Source organism: Podarcis pityusensis (genome assembly GCF_964106645.2).
Source record: "Podarcis pityusensis genome assembly, chromosome: 5".
Classification (NCBI taxonomy): domain Eukaryota; kingdom Metazoa; phylum Chordata; class Lepidosauria; order Squamata; family Lacertidae; genus Podarcis; species Podarcis pityusensis.
In genome coordinates this window covers 73,292,349-73,310,006 of record NC_138032.1, presented here as the reverse complement: position 1 = coordinate 73,310,006, position 17,658 = coordinate 73,292,349, and the positions used below count along the sequence as shown (strand labels likewise).

General features: G+C 42.7%; 1 long non-coding RNA gene across 17 annotated transcripts in view; it reads left to right on the top strand.

The window, feature by feature from the left end:
- The window catches only part of LOC308476927, an 808,687-nt gene that overhangs the window by 244,302 nt on the left and 546,727 nt on the right, over positions 1 to 17,658 (top strand). The window contains exon 1 of one of the 17 annotated variants that reach the window (XR_013986211.1): positions 13,259 to 13,488. The exons of the other annotated variants lie outside the window; for them this stretch is intronic. This is a non-coding gene — a long non-coding RNA (uncharacterized lncRNA). Of the gene's footprint in view, positions 1 to 13,258; positions 13,489 to 17,658 lie in introns of those variants that run through there. 17 annotated transcript variants of the gene reach the window in all.

Below are 17,658 nucleotides of genomic sequence, written 5' to 3'. Positions count from 1 at the left end.
ATTGCATGTCCTTTTTGTCTTGCTTCTCTTCCAATATTTTGCTCCCTCTCTCTGATGTGGCAAAAGCTGAGCCTGATAACCTTGGGAATGAAATCCAAAACTCTGGTGCCTCCACTGAAAGGGTTGTGTTCCAGGAAGTCACTGGTAAATTTTCCCATAAGGTGAAATTTAGAGCAGAACTTCATCTGAAAATCTAAATGGATGGAGAATGGCATACAGTTAAAACGAAACTCTTTAACATATACTCAACCTAGGAATGAAGGACTGTTCATTATATCTGGCACATTGAATCATGCTTAGAAGTCAGCTGGAATCTGGAATAGATATAATATGCTCCACATGCCCGGCGCCAAACAGAAGGCATGCAATGACATTCTACATCAGCTGCAGTTTTTGCAATGTCTTGAAGGGCAGCTATCACAAAAAGCATATTGTACTAATTAGTTTGTGAGGTTACCACTGAGAGTAGCAATTTTGCACTCTTCCACAATAGCACACAGTCAGTGAGGACCTAATGAAAAGTAGTCACAATTGCCAAATGGTTTACATTTATTCAATGCAGCTACATTATGAGGCATATTGCAAAAGTTCTCATATGTTGTTAAGAGTTATACGTCCACAGAGAAGGCCCTCTATCTTGTCTACACTGTAGAACCTAACTGGAATTATAGTATAGGGACAGTACTATTTCTGCGGCTTAGTATGTCATCCGCATAGTTTTATCAAGGTTTTAGATGGTTTTCCACAGCTCCATAGGGCACTCAATGTATTATAGCCAGCAGAAATATGTAATAAATCCCTCCCACCCCAACAGTATGCCTAGAGGTGCGATAAACTTTATTGGATGGAGAAGATAAAAATCCCCTCCCCTGTTATAACAGATGTATGGACAAAAGCATAAAGCAATCAGGTGCTCCAACGACTTCTTTTTTTTACTGAGCGGGCAAACTTAGGAAAGTAGGGGGGGGGACGGATGGACGGACAGGACAATCAATCCAGTATTCTGGCTCAAAGAGCTTTTTACCAAGAACACAGGCAAGCGCATCACAATCCATCCCTAGAAGAACTGAGCATGTAAGTGGTACAGTAATGTAACTTGCAAGATTAAGGGGCAGCATAATGACTTATCTACCTACTCATTATCCAGTAAGGAATTAGATCAAGGCTAAGAAACCAACTCTTCTCAGATCTACCTCTGTCTTACTGCAGCTTTCAAGGCATTAGAATTGTGTAACTGTGTTTGGGGAAGCAGTGGCAAAATGGCTGCTCTTATTTGTACATGTGCTGCAAATTCTACTTGACTCTTTTAAATTTGGGCAGAAATGTTACAGGGGAGGTGGGCCTGTCAGATACATAAGCAGAAGATCTGAGCTGAGCTCCATTACTGAGACACAGTCTAGGGCTGATAACTGCCAAATCCAATTGTAATGTTGATCAAAAGCATTTTGGGAATGTTTCAGCTTAATCACAGATTTAGCGGTGGGGGCTGGCTAGCACATATCGGAGTATCTGGATGGCTTGATTTCAATAGATGTAGATTAATCCATACCAATTTACAAAACGAAAACAAAGCCTGAAAGCTTAGCTTTTTGGCTTTAGCGGGCCACTTCCCCCAAAATGCTATCATTTGGTCAGGAAAAATGCCAAAGTTAATAAAGAGGTTGGGGTCAATAAGACCCTCATATATTCATGCTGAATGTTGGCTTTTCTCAGATAATCTACACCTGTTTGATGTATTAAAGCATCCCAATATACACTGTGAAGAATAATGGCAAGCTTAAAATTATACAAGAAACACTGGAAATTGTTAAGAATATCCCACCATATGGACAGAAATCTCGATGAAGTGTTGCCTTTTGTTTCCAAATAACGAAAAAAATGAATCAAATGTGCAAAAAATATTTCAGAGAAATATTTATTGGAAAGGTGTGATTAACTTGTTTGCAGCATCTGCCTTTTCTCTCACTCTCTCAATAACCTAGATTTTTGTTTCTACTCTTTTAATTAATGAGGTCGAAGTGGCTAAAAACCAAAGTCAATTCATATTATGGCAAAGTTCTTGTATTAATGTGTTGTTTTATTTGCATAATGAATACAAGTGCCTTTAGAAAGCATGTTTTAACCTTGCTGTTTTAGTTTCAACAAAATAATTTGTGACACTGTCCATTATCATTAACCAAAAATTGTAAACATGGATATGCTAAAAGGTCATTTGGAAGTGATTGATCTAAAAATGAGAAAGCCAAAGGAGGTTACACAACTCTGGCCAATGTGAGCTGCTAAAGGAGAGCTACAATTATTTATTTCATTTATTTCATATAGTAAACTATTCTGAAAATAAGTTAGACCATCAAAATTGGGATTTGCCATGGGCCAAATGTTCAGTACTGAGAAGTCTTTTGGACACAAAGACGAATAAGCTAGATAAATGACAAGAATGCTGCTTGCCTTGATAGTCCTTGAGAATGGACCAAGGCTGAGATCCCACAGAGTTGTACATCCATAAATTGTATGGAAAACAGTGGGATGCATGTAGCTTTGTGCAGGATTCTGGCCATGGTGGGATGAGGTTTGCTTTGCATTGAGGAATGAGCTCCGAAGTGTTAAGGAAAGGCTGAATTTTGGTCCTACAGCCGGTCTGTGTGTTTTGTTTAGCTCATCTTGATGTTTTTGTAATCTTTGTCTTCAGCTATGTGAGCTGCTCTGTGGCTATTGAGACAGTATGGTGGAAAAGAGGCATAGAAATTAAACAATTTAATTAACATATAGTGTCCTTTTATTGTGACTATCTCCGCTGCATGTACCCCTATCGAGATCTGTTAACTAGGGCTGACTTTGCACAGTGAGTGAGTTGAGGCTTGGTTAGCTCTGTTCATAATTTGTCTTACATAGAAGGGAGAGTAGGTTCACACTCACAGAACCCATAAATTTGGAGGATTGTCTGAAAGAGCCTAAACACACAGAAATTGTATGCATGTATACATGCATGCAGGAGAACCTGACTGTGTGGATAGAGCTCGTGGACAGTTTGTACATATCCTATCACTCTTCCCAATCTGATTGTTGGAGGTGGAAATGGGAGAGATATCTAGTGGTATGGAGTTCCTCTTTGCTGGCCATCTGGAGGCTTCAGCCTTAACCCAGTGGACAGAAATCTTACGCTGGCAATTCTCTTTGTCCCCAGATGGAGCATTTCAGAGGAGGGCGGTGCACTGGTAGCTTTGGATCTGCTGGATCCAGATTCATGAAGGGGTGAGCCTATCTACTGTGCCAGCCCTGGGACCTGGCAATTGCACCTACACAAGCCAACGAGGCCTGGGATGTGATGGAAGATCTGCCATATTGCTCCTCCCTGGATTCTCATTAGGATTGCTCTGTAAACACCCTGATGCCTTGAAGGTCAATACAAATTCAGATTTTCATTTAAAGAGTGTCAAGCTTTCTCACTTAGCTAGTATAGTTATGTCAAAAATTAATTAAATGTAACCAAAAAAAGGACTATTTTCTCATTCATTTCTATAAATCCCAGGGAGCAGAAGCCTGAGGGATTTTCACCCCTATTTTCAACTTGCCTTCTGCAGTCTTCTCTTGTGAAGGCAAGAAAATGAGCAGCATCAGTGATTTGCGAGGGGACTTGCATACTATTGTTCAAAGATATGCAGTGTTTGTGGCACTGCTTATTCATTAATATTTGTGTCTGAGGCTTTTCATTTATTCTGATCTAGTACAACTAGTAAAATACTTTCCCTAAACAATAAGAAAATTATATTTGCGGAAATTATCAATTTTAGTCAATACTAGCGATTTGCTTCAGTTGATAAATGGTGAGGAAGATGAATAATTTTTCAAATGTTACAAGTTTCAACAATCTGTCTTCTCTGCAAAGAAACAAGCTCAAAAATGCTAATTTCAACCTACAGGGACATTTGCTCAATACATATTCAAAGTTGATTTAAGAGTGCTGCATGAATGAAAAATAGTCTCTGCATGGTGCTGACCTAGATCACTGAAAAAATAATGTAGACTTGTTTTATTATGTATTTGAATTTACAACAGTCTCTGCTCTCCTCCTGGCCCAATCCCGCTCTTGAATAATTCCTAATTTTAATTGAGCTGTGCTTATGCTCAAAATAACAGCAATCCTACAGCATGCTCTAGGAATGAATTGGTGGAACAATAATTGCTTCCTAAGCCCTGCTGCTCACAGCCGCTGGCATGCAAGGTGTGATGCTGTTTCTTTTTGCTGTGCCACCTCTAGTCCGATGCAGATAGGTGCTTGAGGACTGGGCCCCGCAGGGGATTCGTTTGCAGTACTTTGGGAGAACTGCGGGTGCTGGCTTGCAGCCCTGATGAGTGCAGGAGGGGCCCGCCTAATGGTAGACAGTAGCAGATGACATGGTGCAGGCTTCCTCAAACTCGGCCCTCCAGCTGTTTTAAGACTACAATTCCCATCATCCCTGACCACTGGTCCTGCTAGCTAGGGATCATGGGAGTTGTAGGCCAAAAACATCTGGAGGGCCGAGTTTGAGGAAGCGTGACGTGGTGGAAAGGAGGTGTTTATCTACTTCCTAGCAGGTCTTGCTGCTGTTTAAAGGTAAAGGGTAAAAGGACCCCTGACCATTAGGTCCAATCGTGGACGACTCTGGGGTTGCGGCGCTCATCTCGCTTTATTGGCCGAGGGAGCCGGTGTACAGCTTCTGGGTCATGTGGCCAGCATGACTAAGCTGCTTCTGGTGAACCAGAGCAGCGCACGGAAACACCGTTTACCTTCCCACCGGAGCAGTACCTATTTATCTACTTGCACTTTGATGTGCTTTCAAACTGCTAGGTTGGCAGGAGCAGGGACCGAGCAACGGGGGCTCACCCCGTCGCGGGGATTCGAACCGCCGACCTCCTGATCGGCAAGTCCTAGGCTCTGTGGTTTAACCAACAGCGGCACCCGCATCCCTATTTTGCTGTTTACCAGGAGAGAAAAATGGGAGGAAGCAGAGAGGGCTTCATGGTGCAAATGAACCAGCAGGAATACCAGATTGGCTCTGCTGCTGTACTTGCACCACACTGATCTCACCACTGGGCACCTCTTCCTCCTGGTAAGCAGCATCAACTCACCTGCCAGGAGGTCTGGTAAGCACCTCCGCCCCACTACTACACCATCTGCTGCAGCACCCTGCTATGGATAGATCTGGGCATAGCTGTCAACTTACAGATTTGAAAATAAGGGACCAGCAGGCTTGAAAATAAGGGATCAGCAGCCAAAATAAGGGACCTGCAGCCTCACCTGTTCCAGGCACTCCAGTCTTCCTGCCCTCCTGCAGTCTGGTCAAACTCATGCTGGTAGCTTCGAGAACACTGTCCAACCAACTTTGTAACCAGAGGTTCAACTGAATAGAATCTGAATCACATGCACCACAAGGCCTATGCAGCCTCAAGATGGCTCCCTGGCCTGGCTTTGCTCTGCAAAGTTTGCAGCAGCACGTACAACATGGCGTCCAGCATTCAAAAACCCCCTCAGCTTGCATTAACTAGCCACACACACACAGCCTCCCCCCCTCGCCACGAGATCGCCAGTCACCCACCATTTTAGTCAACCAGCTCCTTTCTTTCCCCCCATAAGTCAATCGAAGGAGCCTCCAAAACAAATTCAAAAGCACCCCCCACAAGATCTCCTTTCCTTTTCCCCCACCATGTGCCCCTGCTCCAGACAGACCTTTTCGCAGCAAGGGTGAGTGGGTCGTCGAAGACATATCCATCCGATTCCGATCCGAGCACTCAGCACAGGTATGTTCAACTTCTGAGCCCCTCTGAGCCAAAGGCAGAAAGCCCAGCCAGCAGCCAAACGAAGCCTCAAGGAAAACCACCGTCACCTCTCCGCTGGGAAGCGCTGAGCAAAGGCGAGTCCCCAGGCAACGCAGCCAATTTGATCAGCACAAGGCTTTCAAGCTCCATCCCCCAGTCGTTCTTAGACTTCTTATTGGGTGAACAACACAGCCAAGCAACACAGTTGGAGCCTCCCTCCTCCCTGGCCGGCAGGGAGGGAGGGAGAGGAGCTGCTTCCTTTGAAATTTAAGGGACATCATTTAAGGGACATTTAAGGGACATCCATCAATAAGGGACAGCCGCAGGACATGGCGCTGGAATAAGGGACTGTCCCTCCAAATAAGGGACACTTGACAGCTATGGATCTGGGGTTAGGATTGCACTTAATGTATTCTATTTAAACTACAATACTTGCACCAATAAACCTACTCATACTGAGGTCATCCTATCTACATTACCTTCTGTTGAACTTGGTGGGGCTTACTTCTGAGTAAACATGTATGGGTTTAATTTGAATTGCATCCTGCTTTATCTGTGCATAATTCCATAACTATCCCATTATTTTGCCTAAAAGCAAAAGGGAGTACATTGGTACATACCTGGAAGGAAAATGGTTCCACCTCAAAATAAGATTATGTCTTCCTGCATCTGGAAGCAAGATTTGGCGAATGAACGATAAAGCAGATGCAGAAACTGCCTCATGACCTGGTTTCTCTGCTGTTGAAGGCATTTTCAAAATCAGGGCATGCACTCTTGCAACCCCGTTAAGCATCTCTTAAAGCAGCACAGGCTAAACAATAGCTTTACCTACAAATCCAGTGCACTTCATTGAACCATTAGGAATGTTTGGTTAACTGCAACATATTCAGAACAGTGCCAAAAATGGTATATTAATGAAGTACTAATAACCACTTTCAGATGCAAAGAGGAAGATTCAAAATAAGGTTTAATCAGCATGTGCATTGATACAATTTATATTTCTCTCTACTTCAAAGTGGGGAGCTTCCTAAATTAATTCAGAAAAGCACTGGCTTAGCTGGGTGTGGGTTGTGGCTGTGTTCACCTCTGTTTTGCATTACATCTTTATTCATAATGTTGACAGTAAAGCTATGTTTCTTTATTTCATTAACAGATTGAAGTTGCAGTGTCGGACAATAGACATATCTTGTGTTCGGAGACTTGGTTGTTGCTCCTAAAATTAATCCGCCTGATAATGAAATTGATTTTCTTGTTTCTCCTAAGTGGTTATCTATTTTCTTATGGTTTGGAGGGTGATATAAATACTCTTAGGCAAAGCCATCATCAACAACTGACGCCAATGGAATTTATTATTTTCCGTTGTATCTTAAATAGTTTCTGTTTTTAAGCAGATACCGTATTTTTCGCCCCATAGGACGCACTTTTTCCCCTCCAAAAATGAAGAGGAAATGTGTGTGCGTCCTATGGGGCGAATGCAGGCTTTCGCTGAAGCCTGGAGAGCGAGAGGCATCGGTGCGCACTGACCCCTCTCGCTCTCCAGGCTTCAGGAAGCTATCCACAAGCCTTGCAAGCCCAGTGGGAGTTACCGCCGGCTCACAAGGCTTGCGGGCAGCAGCCTGCAGCCCCAGGGAGTGTCCGCAAGCCTTGCGCGCCCGGCAGGAGGTCCCGCCGGGTGCGCGAGGCTTGGGGCGGCAGCCTGTCGCCCGAAGCACGGGGAGCCCTCCGGAGGGTGCCCTGTGCTTCGGGCAGGTGTGCGCAAGGCTTGGGGCGGCAGCCGCGGCGGGGGGGGAATAATTTTTTTTATTCATTCCCCCCCCAAAAAAAATGAGGTGTGTCCTATGGGCCGGTGCACCCTATAGGACGAAAAATACGGTAAATTGAAAGGTTGCAAAATCAGGAGAAACATTTCTTTTTAAAATCTGATTTAAAGTAGTGATCTACTAACGAGAGTGTGTTTGTAACTTGCATATAGTTTAGCTATCCCATCCTTAGGTGTTGTTCATTCTTACAAAATATTTTTTATTAAAAATAAAGGGGAAAGGGGGGAAATCATAAAAACCAAGAAACATAATACAATTTATCCAGCACCATTTCATGGATGATGTATACTACGTATAAGTGAACTACATTTTGAAATAATTACAATTTCATGTTTCTTTTTTCACTATTGATAACTTTTTCAGTGTCCTAGCCACAAAAGTATGTTGTTTCACACTGGGGTAAATACACTGAAGCCAGAGTAAATTACTTATTCCCATAAGTACCTGCTACTCAGACCTACCATCCATCAGGATCCATTTTTATATTTGAACATTGAAAGGAGGACATATTGGCTAAAATAATTGCCACATGTTCCCATGTGGAAGTACCTACTGCAGTATAAAGGTAAAGGGAACAGGGACCCCTGACAATTAGGTCCAGTTGTGGCCAACTCTGGGGTTGTGGCGCTCATCTTGCTTTATTGGCCGAGGGAGCCGGTGTACAGCTTCTGGGTCATGTGGCCAGCATGACTAAGCCGCTTCTGGCGAACCAGAGCAGTGCACGGAAATGCCGCTTACCTTCCCACCGGAGCGGTACCTATTTATCTACTTGGACTTTGACGTGCTTTCGAACTGCTAGGTTGGCAGGATAATGTAGTATAATGCAGACCAAAATAGTAATATTTATGTACTTATCTTGGATATTAGTGTGATGGGTTTCCTGAAGAAATGCTGCCAGTGGTTTATATTTCCTAACCTATTCAGAGGCTCTTTGTCTTTTGTAACCTCTCCCAGACTCCTAACATTTTGGCTGGTTATTCTGATGTCACTCATTACAACATAGGGAAATAAACCTTTATATTAGGTCAGTCAGTTACCGTTTCTTTAGTCAGGGAAGAATACATAAATCTTTGAGAACCAGATCCTGAATTAATCCTCTCATACAAAGGAGGATTGTGCTGCAAATATTTGGTAGATGGCACTCTCTTCTGTTCTGCCATTCCCATAGACTCTTCTGGATCCTTTTTGCAATGCAACTTGGTATGTCAAGTAATGTAAGGCTATGAGCTGCAGGTTTGTGTCTCTTAGCTCTGTGTTGCATATCATTCACCTCCACTAGCAGTGCAAAGGGAAAGATTCGTTTGTATTTAATTCCTGCTTCTAGGAAACATTAGCAGGCCATCACATTTTTCTCCTTTCCACACTAAGAGGTAGAAATAAAATAGCTCTTCTCTCACATTCCAATTGCCTCCTTTGCCCAAAAGGCTTCTCTCGAGGTATCTTTTGGTAGAATGCTATAATTATGTCCCAAGGAAAAGAATTATTGTTCAGCTTGTGCCCAAGGCTTCTGTGAGTATGCTAATGTATGTTGGTCCTGTGGTGATGTTTGGAAACAATTAAGCTCACCAGTTAAGCAAAAATCCAATTACTGGTAATTCTGACCTTAAGCCAAGTCTTTCAGATGCAAATGTTCATCTGTAGTTGTGGTACTTGAGATCATCCGTCTTTATATGTTTTTACCATGCATTTTTAACCCCTCTCCAAAGCCTCTGAGCCTGAGTTAGCTACTTCAACTTTGCCTGTGAGTATATCAGTATTAGTTTCCAGGGGCTTAAAAACCTCCTGCTAATCTTTCCCTAAGTCTGCCCATTTGAGAAGTCACCTTTTTTATCAGGTTGGTAGCAAGGACCATTGCTTCCCCTCTTGTTGCCTTTTGAGAGTCTGGCCAGTATGTTGTTTACTTGTTAAATTTCTGTATTGCCCTTCATCAGAAGATCACAGGGTGGTTTACAAAATATATAACACTGTAACAAACAAAAACAATACCCTTCAGAGTTTAAAATGCCATTTGTTATGTACTGAAGTTCTCACCCTGGGCCAGCAGGGGGATACTGTAGATAGTTTTCACTCAGGTCCACATATGCAAATAAGGGATTGAAAGTGACATTCAGTGATTGGATAGTTACAGAAAGTGGTTACTGTTGCGTTCTAGTGGAGCTCTATATAAGCAGGCTGGCTGAACCCTTCAGTTCAGTTTGAAGAATCGCTGTGTCGTCTGATATGTTCACCCACAACTTAACTCCATTAATTGTTTAATTAACCAAAGGCCTGGGAGAAGAGAGTTTTTTTTCTCCTGGTGCCCGTTCTCATGTTGCCGCCCTCTAGACCTCTCATGGAGGAGACACACGAAGGGCTTCAGATGACTATTGCAGTGTCCGGGTCGGTTCATGTGGGGAGAGGCAGTCCTTGAGGTATTGCAGTCCTGAGCTTCTTTAAGGCTTTATAGGTCAAAACCAAGACTTTGAATTAGGCCTAGAACTAATTGGCAGCCAGTGCAGTTTGGCCAGGATTGGCGGTATATGCCCCTTACTTGGCCTGCCCCACCTCCCACACCATCCCTTCCCCTACCCTGAACCACTGTGATTGCCTCCCCCCCCCCCCCGCTCCTCTTCTCCCTGGTGGACCACCTCATTAGCCAGCTATAAATGCAAAGTCACGTCTCGCTCTTTACCCAGTTATGTGCTGGCAAGCATGACTTGCCAGCCAGCCGCCTACCAGCTGATTTGCAGCACAATGTCTGAGTCCGTGGTTGTTTTTTAAAGGCTATTTATGAAGTGATGGACCCAAGCATTGATCTCTTGTTGCCTGTCATTTGTTTTGGTAAAGGTTATTGTTATTTGACTTTAGTTGGGGATTCTGGTTTTAAATTGTGATTTGTTCATTTATTTAAAAATACTGTTATGTGTTGCCTGCTTCCCCAAACAGCAACAATAATAAGGCAATTCCTGTCTTTAGGCTTATAATCAAAATGCACAGGTATGTAAGTGGAGCATACGTAGGGACAATCTGGGACTTCTGCAAGGTAGCAGATTTGCTACTTCACATCAGAACCCCAGAAAGAGGCTTCACCTGTAGGGAAATCAGGTCTTTCTGTGCGATAGTTCTGCTAACTATTGTTTGTTACATATCCATTTGCCTGTCACTCATCTTACCCATTCAGTAAATCATCCAAAACCATTAAAGAAACATTCAGGTTCTTTTGTCCAATCTCAGACTCTAACCAGGAGACGCTTTTAAGGCAAAGAAGCACAGTGATTGACCCATTCACAGTAATCAAACAGCAAACTCATGGCAAGACTCAATGTTGTGTCTCAGTGGTGCCCAAACTTTGACAAAAGTAGCACCAAGGTCCAAATTATTAAATGAATGGTTCCCAAACTTCTGAGAGCTCAGCTAAGGCACTTTTCTCTGAGCTAGAATTGCAGGTACACTTCCAGATATTTTTGTATGGAAAACATTATTCTATTTCTTATGCATTCCTCAAATGTAGATGCCTCCCTACCCGGTTTGGAGGACTTTTAAAGTTGTTGCAGGAATATGTTTTTGCAGAAGTTTTTCAGGCTATTAATGGAAATAGCTGACTAACTAATCACTTAGAAAGGGAACAGAAGAAATTAAAGGGGTGAGTGGGTGCCTAATTAATTTACAGGCCTAATTACTGAGGACTATCAAAATGAGTCAGCATGTCACTGTTGTGTGTGTGTGTGTGTGTGTGTGTAAGAGAGAGAGGGGGGGGGGAGAGAGAGAGAGAGAGAGAGAGACTCACTTGCTTCTGTTTGGCAACTGAGGGGAGGGGACCTGGGGAGGAACCCTGTAAAGACTACAGTGGTACCTTGGGTTACAAATACCTCGGGTTGAAAACACTTCGGGTTACAAACTCCGCTAACCCAGAAATAGTACCTCGGGTTAATAACTTTGTCCCAGGATGAGAACAGAAATTGCATGGCGGCAGCGTGGCAGCAGTGGGATGCCCCATTAGCTAAAGTGATACCTCAGGTTAAGAATGGTTTCAGGTTAAGAACAGACCTCCGGAATGAATTAAGTTTGTAACCCGAGGTACCACTGTATTTCCTTTAATCCTCTACTAGTATTGACTGAGTACCGTTCCAGCCTCTTCCTGCCCTCTACCCCCAGCATTTACCACCACTGGCTGGCAGCACATTTTAAAAAACCAGGACAAGGGAAAATATTGAATGAACAAGTGAGTAGTTGGAGCAGGATCCTGTAAATTCAATTGCTCTTTCCTGAAGTTGACAATTGGAGCAGGCTTTGCCATAGGAAAGAATGCTGGAACAGGACTGTGCATAAAAGGAAGAAAGCTATTAGAGGGTTGAATTCTAGCTACATATGCAAATTGGAAAGTATTCAAATGCTTCAGAACAGAGGATGCACAATGAAGTGCTCATTTTAATGCATCCTGGGCATTCGTGGCTTGGAGTGATTAACAATCCAGCTAACACTCCATCTTCCCCTTGAAAGGCAGAGCTAAAAAAAGAAGCTCCTTGTGTTGAACAGTCCAGGGAATTTATGGAATGTGTCTCTTTCACAATCATTACTTTAAATGGAGTTCTGTTCTGGAGCATTCAGTGACTGTGGGAAGGTAAAAAGGCCTCTGAAATCATGACACTGTTGGGGTCAATAGGAAAACCTCTATGGACGTGATCAGTGCTCATTTTAAAGAGGCTGCAGATTTATCAAAAGAGAGATGTGGAAAGAAGGGGATATTTCCTTACTAACTCTATAATGACAAAACCCAACCTCCCACCAATGGTTCTTCTAAACATGTGCCATTGCCATTGTTCAGTCTTACATATTCCCTCTGAATTCTTAACTTGCCAGAAACAGGCCATGTGAGTTACAAGCATGGGGCAAAGCTAGTCAGATACAAAAGTATTTACATTTATTTATTACAAAAATAAGAAGTGCACAAGCTTATCTGATTACTTTAAAATAGTACAGCATTTTTAAACGAGTGTACACATTGTTAATTTGTTACTGTCACTTTAAATGCCAACAGCATTTATTCAGCTATCAATGATATACCAAGACAGCTTTAAGGAAGCAATTCATTAGACTATTAAAGCCCCTTAGGCAAATTGATGATTTATTATGTCCACTCCAGTTAAGTCTCACCAATAGAATAAGAGAGGGCTCTGCTGGAAGCCTCTTTTCCAAACCCTTTACTAACCTAGTGAAGTGCAGGTTTGTCTTGCTGTGGAACTCTTCCCTCTGGTAGTCCTACCAGTCAGTAGAGACCAACGTCCCAAGCATCTTCTCTCTTCTGCAGACAGGTTTTCCCCTTTTCTCCTCAGCCTAAGCCAAGTGATTCAGCTATACCCAACAAGTCTTTGGCCACCAAGCCATTCCACTTGCCTCTCGGGTCTTCTATCTTCTTCCCCAATCCTCTTCTTCTGACTCCATGAACACCAAACATGAGTAGCTCCAACTCTAACCAACCAATCCCCTGCTGACCAGCTGACCTGGCCATAGATTCACTTCTTCTGGGACCTCTATTCCAGTCACAGCCAATCCCATTGTCTAACTGAATTCTAAACTGCCACTCGCCACTTGGAATATGCATACAGTACTTCTATTCTTTTGCTTTCTGAGAATTCTAACTCACACCTGTCAGTTAAGGTCCCAGATGACAGTTAAACCAACGATCACCATGTCAGACAGAAAACACCCCACATCAAATACGATTCGGCGATGGAGTGAAAGCTGATTGGCTGGGGCTATCCCATAAGGGAAGAAACCCAGCAACAATGACGCAGCTGGCATGACACAGGGGAGAGGTGGTGTTCCTCCACCCCTTAGGCCGGTAAGCTGTTGTGACCGGTCACCCGGTTGCAACGCCACCTACTGGGAAAAGGTGAGTGGGCTTTCCAATGTACATTACAATACAAATGTCAAAATGCACACAATACCCATTAGCACTGAATTCAAATAAACAGGATTTCTTCACAGGACGTAAACTGGTGAGCCCACTCCTTGTATGGTCACAGCTTTTAGTGTTCCATGTTGCAACTCCAAACTCAGAGACAATTGTCTGACTGTTAACACGGCGCTACACATTGGGAAACTGTTCCTGTGAATATCACAGGGAAGCAGGCAGTGGGGAACAATACACAAGGCCTGGTAGTATCTTTTTGATACTTAATGGGGATGTGTAGCTGCACCCAGGGCCATTAGTTGTTACTCGTGATGCCTCTTACTACAATGGCATCAAAATAAATGTCTGCTTCAAACAAAAGAGAGACAGCACAGTTTCTGGATTATTATTTTTTTAAAAAAAATTCATCACCATATCCTGATTTCTCATCTACTAAAAGGCTTGAGGGCCAGAGAATAAGGGTTATTTTCCACCCAGCATTTTAGCAGTCTGCAGTCATGCTAAAGGGACACCTGTCCAGGAAAGCAGGAAGCACAACATGGATGAAATGATCTCATACATTCTCTGTGTAATACTGGCTCTCCAGGCAGTTAGTGGAAGCTACCGCATGGAAACAAGTCATAAGGCCTTTTAGTAGCAGATTTGATGGAAAGAACTACTGTATGTTAATTTGAAGGCGGGGGACACACACACAATATTGAGAACTTAAATAGTGACAAAGTTCAAACACCTGGCATAGACCTTTTCTCTACAGCTGTTAAATTCCAACTAGCACATTCTTTTTACCAGCATTTTTCTTTCTAGCAAAGAAATCTAGTACAGAGATGAGGCTTATTACGTGTCTGACATTAATTTCTCATTGTTAAACTTATCTACAAAAGGCAGTTATAAAATTGCTCACGGCAATCAAGATCCTGGTTTCATGCCAGTTTTTCAACAGATAAGCACTTTCAAAAATAATTATTTTTCAATAGTGTTATTGAAGTTGAGAACAGTTTTTCCCCTTCAATCTTTTCAGTTTTCCTCTTAATTAAATCTATTTTCTAGAATTGCATCATGCACTACAAATACAAAAAGCTATCTTCTGAATTCAACAGAATCCAGCATGCCTTTGACTATGGCATGGTCTTGTTGCGGTATTTGTAACATGTTCAAAATTTGTTATCCCATGCTCATATGATGCTAGTTTTTATTTTTAATTATTGGCTGCCTGGGAATAAATCTCATCCACATTGGGGGCAGAGGCAGGTTAAACCAAACAAAAGAGCTTATGACCCATGACTGACTAATACTAATAGGGGCTAATCTCATTAATGCACTCTTCTTAAAAGACATCTAGTAATGGAAAATGTGCCTTGCAATAGTTTCTTCCCATTGGAGTAAGTTTGCATCATTTAATTCCACTGGGTTTAAAGGCGGTTAGACTGATGATGAGTCACAGACACTGTGTTTTCATGCAAATATATGGACACTGCAAATTAAGTAGTTTAGTAACGCAGTAGTACTAAAAATGTGAAGTTTATTTTTACTTGGGTTTGTGACCATTGTTATGGCAAATGTGTTTCATTTATTTTCAATCTTTCTCACTCTACGCTAAATCTTAAGTTGCTTTAAAAACTCATTTAAAGGAAGTAGTAATAGGCTTGTAGGAAGATTTAAGGAGCCCCCACCCCCCACCCCACAATCAGGCATCTCGCTCCAGGTCCAATGCCAGTTCTCAGTAGCCCTGGCTGCCATTGTCTCTGCAGAATAAACAGTGTCTGCATTGAGGAGAAAATGGGGCTTCCTCTCCTGCCCCATCTGTTATTCTGTCTCTGCATTTCCCTTTCCTGCAACCATTAGCATGTGGTTAGGAGGAGCTGGGTCTTAGGACACATTAATGGACTCATTTGGAATCTGTTGGAATTAAATTGCCTTTCTTTGGCTATTAGCAAGGCCAGCCTAAGAGATGCATCTGAGGCTGAAAACACCACAAACACCTCTCCCTCTTCCCCGACAGTAAAAATGCAATAATCATAAATTAAATAACTAGCAGTTGGCTACATTTTTATGAGACCAAACATCAGCTACCTGGACTGGCTGCCTCACTCTACTGCCTGGTAGGGCTGTCTCTGTGATATGGGTAGAACAATTTCTGCAAAGGATTACTTTGGTTTAAAAGTAATTCAACATTCATTCCCAAAGGCTTGTGCCCGACAGCAATGCTCTGAGCTTCTGCAAATGCCCAGTGCATCCTAAGGAAAGAATAAGCATTTTCTTTTACCTTTTGAACTTTTGCGATGCAAAATTGCACACCTTTCCCTAGATAATTAGGGCATCACGATATGCTTTGATGGCAGAGTACATTTTCTGCCTCTTGTTGAATGCTATCCTACCCAGCTTTGTTGCTTAAAGCCATTTTCCAATTAGTATAAATGATGTGCCCATTGGTTTAAAAGCACAGCTAATGGAAAATGCACTACAGATATTAAAAATATTATTCTGTCAGTTGAATTAACTAGTATATGTATTAACACATTTACTTGGGTTGGGTTTTGCTATTTCTATTTCTGAGCCCAATTTTTGTGGCGGGGGGAGGGACTGTTGTAGTTATCAAAATGCTGAATGAAGGTTGTTGGTTTAAAGACAAGTGTATTTCAGGAACATCTGCAAGTAATCACTGGTAACCCAAAATAATTAAAAGAGGTAACTACAAAATGGTTGGAGTAAACCTAATCAGAACAAATTTAGCCAGGTTTAAAAATTATTCTAGTTTAATAGTGGATAAGTATGGAAATTTCTTTCTAAGTCGCTCGTGTTCACCCTGCCCCTTTATTTTATCTGGGGAAAGCATGCATGAAACATGTATGATCAGTGCAAATGAAGTGATTGTGTTCTTGAAATATACTCAGAGTCGAGAGTGGATTTCATGCTCTTTATTCAGCTCATAGTGGTGAGGAGGAATAGAAGTTCCCCCAGAATGTCTGCTTTATATACGTTATTTACACAAGGGGCCCCATGTGATTGGCTAATTCCGGGATTCTCCTGTAGGCCAATCAGCTTGCGGATTCACTTCCACCTGGAGCTGGATTGGGTAGCTCCTGTGGACCAATCAGACTGCTGCATTCTGAATCCTATTGTTCTAGGACCAACCAGATTGCTGCATTTAGGATCCTATTCAACTCAGTACATAACAGTTCTCTTTACTAGAACTGCTTGTCCAATAAAGCATAACAAAACATTGATGCAGAGATGCCAACAACTTTCTTTGCCACATTCTTTTTCATTATGGAACTCTCAGGAATCTCCAGTGCAGTCACTAACCAGCCTCTAGCTTTAGCAAGGTTGTTGCACTACACACTGTGGGATTATTTTTGTTACCCTTAGAAGCCAAACAGGATTTTTCAAGGAACCACTAGAGGCAGAGAGAGAAGACCTGACTTGAGTGTGCCACACATTTCTTTCAGAGAGTGCTCAACTGAGAGTGCTCCGCCCACATGGAAATCACAAATTCTTACTTAGAATCATAGAATTGTTGAACAGGACCTCAGTGGTAATCTAGTCCAATCACCCCACCCTCCACTTGTATTTCTCTACTTAAATTCCCTCCACCGTAAGTGGCTAAACTTTTTCTTTTAAGATGCTGTTATACATGCTGTAATGTATTGTGTAGTTTGTTTTGAATGGAGGCATTGACCAACTCCGACACAGAACAGCACTGACCAGGTGGCTGGGTGGAAGGAGGCAAAACCTAGGGATGGTGCTGCTGGCTTTTATGCCTTGCTGGCCACGAGGGCACGCGTACAGCCAATGTCCTCTTGGCCTGTGACACACACACACACACACACACACACACACACACGGAGAAGCCACTGATTGGCCCATTTGAGATGCAGAAGCCGGCGGGAACTTGAGTCAGATTTCCAGGCAGCTACGGGAATTCTCCTAACAGCTGCCTGGCCATGTGCGCTCCATTTTCACTGCCCAGAGATGGCTGCTGAATGTGAGAGGCCAAAATAGGCGCCCACCCAGGAAGGGGTAAGTGTCCATTTTGGGGTATCGGTGCTACTTTGTGCCTGAATATTTACCTCAGTGGTGCAAACAAAAATGATGGTCACAATAATGCATCTTGTTTCAATTTCTAAGCAAAGGAAATGATTAAAATGGGAA